Below are 6,812 nucleotides of genomic sequence, written 5' to 3' on the forward strand. Positions count from 1 at the left end.
CATCCCCAAGAGCAGTGAAGATAAAGCACACACACTGGGAAAAGTGTACACACACACACACACACACACACACACACACACTCATTCACATGCACACGCAGAAGAATCTGAAGTCTGACTGCTGAGGAGAGGGCTTTATGAAGATTGACCTCTAAAATCAGTTGGTAAATTCTAGCTTTATTCTTGTTGTGAAGCTCACATAATGTGGTGAAAACAGACTGCTTAGCAGAGTGCTTGGCATGTGCCAAGCACTAACAGAATGATACATGTTGTTAATGTGGGTAGGGGTGACTTGCACCCTCCATGTCTTTCCCACACTCTGCTTAGCTTCCCACTACCTCCAGCACAGGCCTGACCTTTTTTTCTTTTTCCACCAAGATCTGGTAAAAGTTCTACACAGTGAGGCTTGAGGCTAAGAGTGCCACCTCCACGCTGGGCTCACTGTATCCCATGTCTACTGCCAGTGGATAAATTCACTAGAAATGAATGAGGGCAGGGAAAGACATGAATTGTGGTTAATTCAAAGTAGGGCAGCTTGTGGAGGGTAACTCTGGGCTGGGGGGCCAGTGAAGGAAGCCTTGGCCTTTTTTCTTCTCTTTAGGTCACCAAGCTGTGCCCCTCTGGAACTTCTGGATCCCTCAGTTCTCCTCTAGGTCCTTCAGGTAGTCCTGGGCCCACTCACTTTCGGGATTAGCACAAATAGAATGGCCCTTTTTGGCGATGAAGCTGTAGAAGAAGAAGGAGAGGGATTACATACAGAGGTGACCAGAAGCCAGAAGAAAGCTTGGCCTTCCTCCTGCCTTCCCACATTCCCCACTGACATTGACCTTCTTTTGTCAGAAGTAGCTCAGGCCCAGGCTCCTCTGAGAGATGTGCTCTTTACTCCTCAGAGTTCTTAGCCTGTGTTTCCATCAGGAAAGATCCTCACACCTTTCCTCCCTTCCCTGATGCCTCCCTAACCCATGGGGCCAGCTTCCAGGTGACTCTGCAAATTTTATTCAAAGAGTCTCTATATTATCACTCAGTTGCCTCTCCAGGACACACCTGGAGGTGTCTTGGGTTCCTTTCCATGTCTTCCCTGCTTCCTCTCCTCAGGTCCAACTAGTCCCTGACCCCCAGTGTGGCATGTGGTTCCACCAACATAACTCTAGGTTTGGGACACTCACTGTTCATTTCCTAGAAGTCCATGATTTGATGACGTGGGACAGCTTGGGTAATATAGGAGAAGCAGCACTCCACTGGGTGGAAAGGGCCTCCTGAGGAAAAATGTTGGGGACACTGAGGTGGGGCCTCTCATTAAAGCCCATATTGCCAGCTTCTTCCACAATCCAAGAGTACTGTGGAGAGAGAAAGAGGCAGGAAATTGCCTCACAGAAGTTAGAGAGATGGCTTCAGAGGGACTCAGTCTTCTCCTTCTCCACAATATTCTGGCTCCTCTTTCCCTCCTTTATCATCAACCTCCCCATTCCTTTCCTTCAACTTCTCCTGCACAAATGGGTTGATGACTTTCAACTCCAGGGATGAAAAGCATTGAACCTAGGGCTGCTCAGCAAGCACAACTTTCTCTGGGGGAGAGATTCATAGAGAGGTCTAGTGAGTTGGCTAAGGTTATGCAACCTTCATGCCTTACTCAAGAAAAGTCTCTTTGGAGTATTTATAAGAAATGTGGACAGATATTGGCAGGTGTATCATTTGGGAACCAGACCCAGATCTTCCTGTCTCTCATCTTGTTCCCACCAAACCTATGACCTACAGAAAGGGAAAGATGTTGACACCAAGCCTTGAGGGCAATGACCTTAGAGTCAGGACACCCAAATTCTAACCCAGTTTCACTTTTACATTCTTTTTACTGGAACCATTTTGCTTTCCCTTTCAGTTTTTTCCATAAGTATGGTCTTGGGGTAGTGTCTATTTGCCCCTCCTTCTTTTCTTCACTATGTGAGGTGGTTTTGTTGGGGATCGCAGGGATGCAGTGCCCTGAGCCTACACATGCATGAAGCCAGACCAGTTGCCCCAGCCCAGCCTCTGTAGCTGTGACCAGAAATGGAGGCCAAGATGGCAGCCTCCTGGCACCACAGCCACCATGTAATCCCTTGGCTCCCAAGCACACTGAACAGGATAGTCACACTCTGAGGCTGGTATCTGCCACCCCACCTGAAAAGCCTCCAAGACAGGCATCCCCCAGCCTGGCATGATGCCTGGCTTCCTGTAGGGTAAGGGACTGGCAGCCCATAAAGACCTTGGCAGCCCATAATGGCCTTGAAGGAAAGGCCCAGGCTGGCCATGGGCCTTACCTTGATGGAAGGACTGGCGTACTAGATGGCAAGGCGGCCTAGACGGTGTCTGACACACTTTGGTCTGTGGTTTTAATACTGAGCTTCCTGAGCATTTGGGGGTTTGGGGGCTCTCAGGGAAGCATCCCTACATTTGAGAGCGGTGTCTTTAAGATTGTGTTCTCTTCAGGCCTTTTTCCAGTTTTACTTACTGGCTTCTGTGAGAGACTTTTCTTGAAGAAAACATTTCATGGACTGGGTGATCTTACAGCTATTTCCTAACTTAGGAAATGGCTTAGCTCTTACAGGGGATGGCAAGCAGTGACAATGATGTCACCTGAACGTAGTATTATGGAGGTAGTGAGATGGGTGTGGCAAGCCAGTGACTCTTTCTAAAGCAGTACCTGCTGTGCTTATGGAGGGAAAAAAGAAATCAGATTTGTGCATGTCATGTGATTACGCTGGACAGAAATGTGAGTGTGCACTGTGGTGGCCTGAGGTCACTGAGGCTGACACAGTGACCAGACGTTTGTGTGGAAAGAGAAAGGTCTGATCCCTGCTATCCAGCACCATTCCAGGTAGGACCTTCTCTATCCAACAAATGGACTAAGGAACCCCTTGGTCCCAAGCCCACTTAGGGACCTGACTCCCTCAGTATGGTCATCTCAGCTGACCAATGACTTTTCAGAGAGGCAAACCAGACTGTCTAGATTCCTGCTAATTTTAGAGTAACTTTATTTCAACAACGATTTACATTTTCTTGAGTTTCTGAAAAGGAAACGAGATAAAAATGGAAAGGTTATGGCCTATAAAGGCAGCTTATCCTTTAAAAAAAAATCACAAGGGCATCCAAGCAGACACCAAACCATTGAGTCTCTTTTTCTCACACCCAAGCTATTTTCTGATTTTTTAGATATCTTCTGATGTTAACTATCATAACTCTTCTAGGGGATACCAATGAGTGACAATGATTTTACTGGAATATGGTATTATGGGTGAAGTGAGATGCTGGAGGTCCAGCACAGGGCTAGCTGATGCTAGAGGCTGCTGGGCACAAGGCTGAGGAAGCCAGTATATAAAATCACTTTGAAAGGCTCATATCCCTGGGGATAATGTTCTCTAATGGTTGGGTCACAGTTATGCAGTAGAGAGGAGTTGAGGGCTTAGAGAGACAGGCTGGCATCACTAATGACCCTAAGGGGATAGATGAGGATGAGGCAGGTCTAAGAAGATGCACAACTCCTTCTAGAGGTTCCCTCACCTCCCCAGCTACCTTAACCCTTCTTTCTCCCACAGGGATTAGGGTGGAAGGAAAATAAAGTGTTTCACTCACATGAGGAGGATTTAGTCTTGGTCTCTAGGGTGACGGTGATGAGGAAGAGGAGGCCAGAGACAGTGGCCATGGAGACCTTCATCTCCTGGCACTTCTGGAGAAGAAAAGCTGGCCTAGCTGGGGGCTTCTAGGCTCCTGGAGTGAGGAAATGTTGAGAAATGATCACTGAGGCAGGATAATAAGAGAACTAAGATTTTGAAAGGAAGTGGAAGAGGAGCGGATGCCTTAAGAGTTTCATATCCTGAATGTTTATAGAGGTTGGTGGGAAGGAAGCAGGGAGAGCCAAGATTGAAGGGCGGAAATTGCCTCCCATCCCCAGAGGGAAGTCCTCTGGATATGAGCCTTTCTGTAGGCATAGGCCTCATACACTGGCCCACTGTCTTCAGCTTAGCCATCGAGCTCAAGGCTGGGATGTGCTTTGTTTCTAACTCCGGTTCCAGGCCTCAGAACAAGGCTGTGTGGAGCCTGATGATTCAGAAGCTGTTCATCTGAAGACCAAAGGGGATTTGGGGTAATGAGATGAGGTCTGGGTAACCCAAGTCAGGTCATACTGATTAGGATGATGAAATCTTCACTTAACTCTGAAGCAGAGCCTGCAGTTCCGTCCTCATCCCTATCCACCTCACACTCTGGGGTGAAGAAGTAGTAAAATGTCCAGAAAAAACTCGTTTATGTAATGGTCGCCACACACACTAGTTGCTGTCCCAAATGCTTTGTGAATGTCACTTGATCTCTACAAGGATTCAGTCTGTCTAAATTTCTTGTTGAAGAAATAGGCTGAGAAGCAGAAGCAGATTCCAAGATTTGATGGCTGATAGGTGGATCTGGGGTTCAAATGCAGTCACTGCATCTCTAAACTAAGTCTGTGTGCCTTAAACAAACATGGGATCCTCACATGGCCCTTCCCAAAAGTCCTGGCTACCTTGGATTCTCTAGCAAGTCTTTAGCTTTATCCCTTTCTGAGTTTAAGGAATAGATACCTTTGGGGCTATTGCTCTGACATTTGTTATAGAGAAATTTGAGGGGAACCTTAGAGAAAGCCTAGTGCAAGATAGCTATCGATTTCATTGATTAGTGGTGGACTGGAGAGCTGTGTTGGGTGCTGTTTGCAGCCATGCTGAGGCCCATTAGGAAGAAGTGCTATCAGTCAGATACATGATTTCTGTTACAGTACGGCTTGTATACTGCAAGGACTCCTTAGGTTACTCTAAACTGGCCATGCAGTTGTATGGTAATAACAATAAGCTTCTCTTCTGGATGGTTAACAACCTAAGTTTGCAGACCAAAATTGGAGAAAAAGGAGGGCTGCAAGGAAAGCCAACATTTTGGCCCTAAGCCTTCCAAGGTCAATTAAGACTCAGGACATATGAGAACTTGTACTGTAACATCATGTAACTCAGTAATGTCCCAAATTTTCTCATCAAGGAGATTATGGGCCACAGAAGAAAGTGATCGATGATGTAGAGTGTGCCTAAGGAGAGTCACATGGAGAGAAAACATTCTCTCAGGCTTTCACAGAGAGCACATTGGCCAAGCAATGGCCGTGACTCATCCACATGGCTGACACTGACAAAAGTTCTACAATCTGAGGTACAGGATCTCAGGATAAATCCTGAGGGGATTTCACTAACCTTATCAGACCCAAAAGCTACAACTCTTGTTGCATAGGTCCTGCTTTACCTTGGTCTTAACCATCCAGCAGAAAAGTATAAAAACGAAATATAAGAAGTAAAGCCATGCTGTTATGTTGAGCTGTAGAGGACTCAGGTCAACAATTTCTGGCATTGCCAGTGAAGCGGAAGACCCAATACTATTATGGATTACTAGACTCTTTTAGAATATTTTGCTGAGTTAACACACCTATAATATTCAAATAACGGAACTAAACAAAAAAGGGGATACAGATGAATCTCCATTTTGTATCTGTGTATTTAAAATGGTTAGGATAGATATATAGTTACATTCTCTTAATGAATAGAGGGATTTGTTGTAATAGTGTATGTAAATAGGATATCATGTCTGCATCTTGTACAACAAATAAGCACTAGGAAGAGAGTATGCAATGTGTTAATTATTGAAACTGTCTTACCAATTTGATTTGAAACTGTCTCATTGCTATTTGTTTCTCAATAAAATTATGGAAAAAAATAAAGTGACCATGCATTAGGTGGAAGTTGGGGATCAAACAGACCCGGTGGCTTGCTCATATCCACTCAGTCATTGGGTGCAGGACAGATCCTGCCTCTATGGTCTGTTAGTCTAGTGGCCTTCACCATGCTGTTCTTGGGGGTACTTCTTCTATCCTTTTTGCCATTGCAGCTGGATAACTGTTTAATCTCTCCTTACCTGAAATCATACAGACAGAAAACATGGATTATTTATTTTTGTTAGTTCCCATAAAGTCTAGCATATAGTAGGTGATGTATAAATACATGTTTTAAAAGAAGAATGAACACATAAGTTGACCTATGTGTATACATGTATATTTTATAGGAAATGGCTAAATTTTACATGTGAAAACAGTCATTAATTAGACATTTCCGGTATTTGTTATAACCTATAATAAGACTGAACTCCTCAAATGATAACAGTTGTCATTAGGGAAATCTCAGGAAACAAGTTCCTGTGAAGAATATGAGTTGGGAAAAGAGAATGTTTATTTTATTGTCATGGATGTTAGCTGACCTGCCACATTGTAGCCAAGAGCTTTATAGGATTATCCCTTTACCTTTCCAGTGTTATGAAATTGAGGTAAAGAAGGGATGGAAATTTCTACCCTTGTCAGTGTGCATACACTAACAACAATTCAGGGGGTTAATGAGAATGAAGGTTTATCTCTGAATGTGTCACCGTCCAATATGGCTCAGCAGTGAGATGATGGTATGAGTGTCAGGACGAGTTGTTCTGTGCATTCAGTCAGGAATCAGGGGTCTTTCTGTGGTCTTGTACCACCATTTCTAGCACAAGATCTCTCAGATTGCTTGAGGAAAGGCATAGGAGGATTGGGGAATTTTCGCAACCACTTCTGGAAATGCTATAAGGTACCACCACCCACATTTCATGTCTAATGTCAAGACATCTGGTACTGATATAATGACAAAGAGATGGAAAGCACATATCATCTGTGTCAGAAGGTTAGTGACCACATCCCTTCTCTTTACTCCAATATCATATGCTGTTTCTTTGGCCCTTTTTAAATCCTACTG

The 6,812-nt window shown here is 44.6% G+C and overlaps 1 long non-coding RNA gene across 2 annotated transcripts; it reads right to left on the minus strand.

Annotated features, from left to right (window-relative positions):
• Positions 1-217: 217 nt before the first annotated feature.
• Positions 218-3,756, minus strand: LOC111813111. Of its 2 annotated transcripts, none has more exons than XR_002818446.1 (3): positions 3,607-3,756; positions 1,167-1,256; positions 218-726 (listed from the first exon to the last, which is right to left on the minus strand). It is a non-coding gene; the product is annotated as an uncharacterized LOC111813111 (long non-coding RNA). The 2 variants fall into 2 exon arrangements; XR_002818445.1 differs by having other exon boundaries at positions 1,167-1,337.
• Between the last annotated feature and the right edge of the window lie 3,056 nt (positions 3,757-6,812).

This window comes from Octodon degus, unplaced genomic scaffold, assembly GCF_000260255.1.
Source record: "Octodon degus isolate 3935 unplaced genomic scaffold, OctDeg1.0 scaffold00164, whole genome shotgun sequence".
NCBI classification, from domain to species: Eukaryota; Metazoa; Chordata; class Mammalia; order Rodentia; family Octodontidae; genus Octodon; species Octodon degus.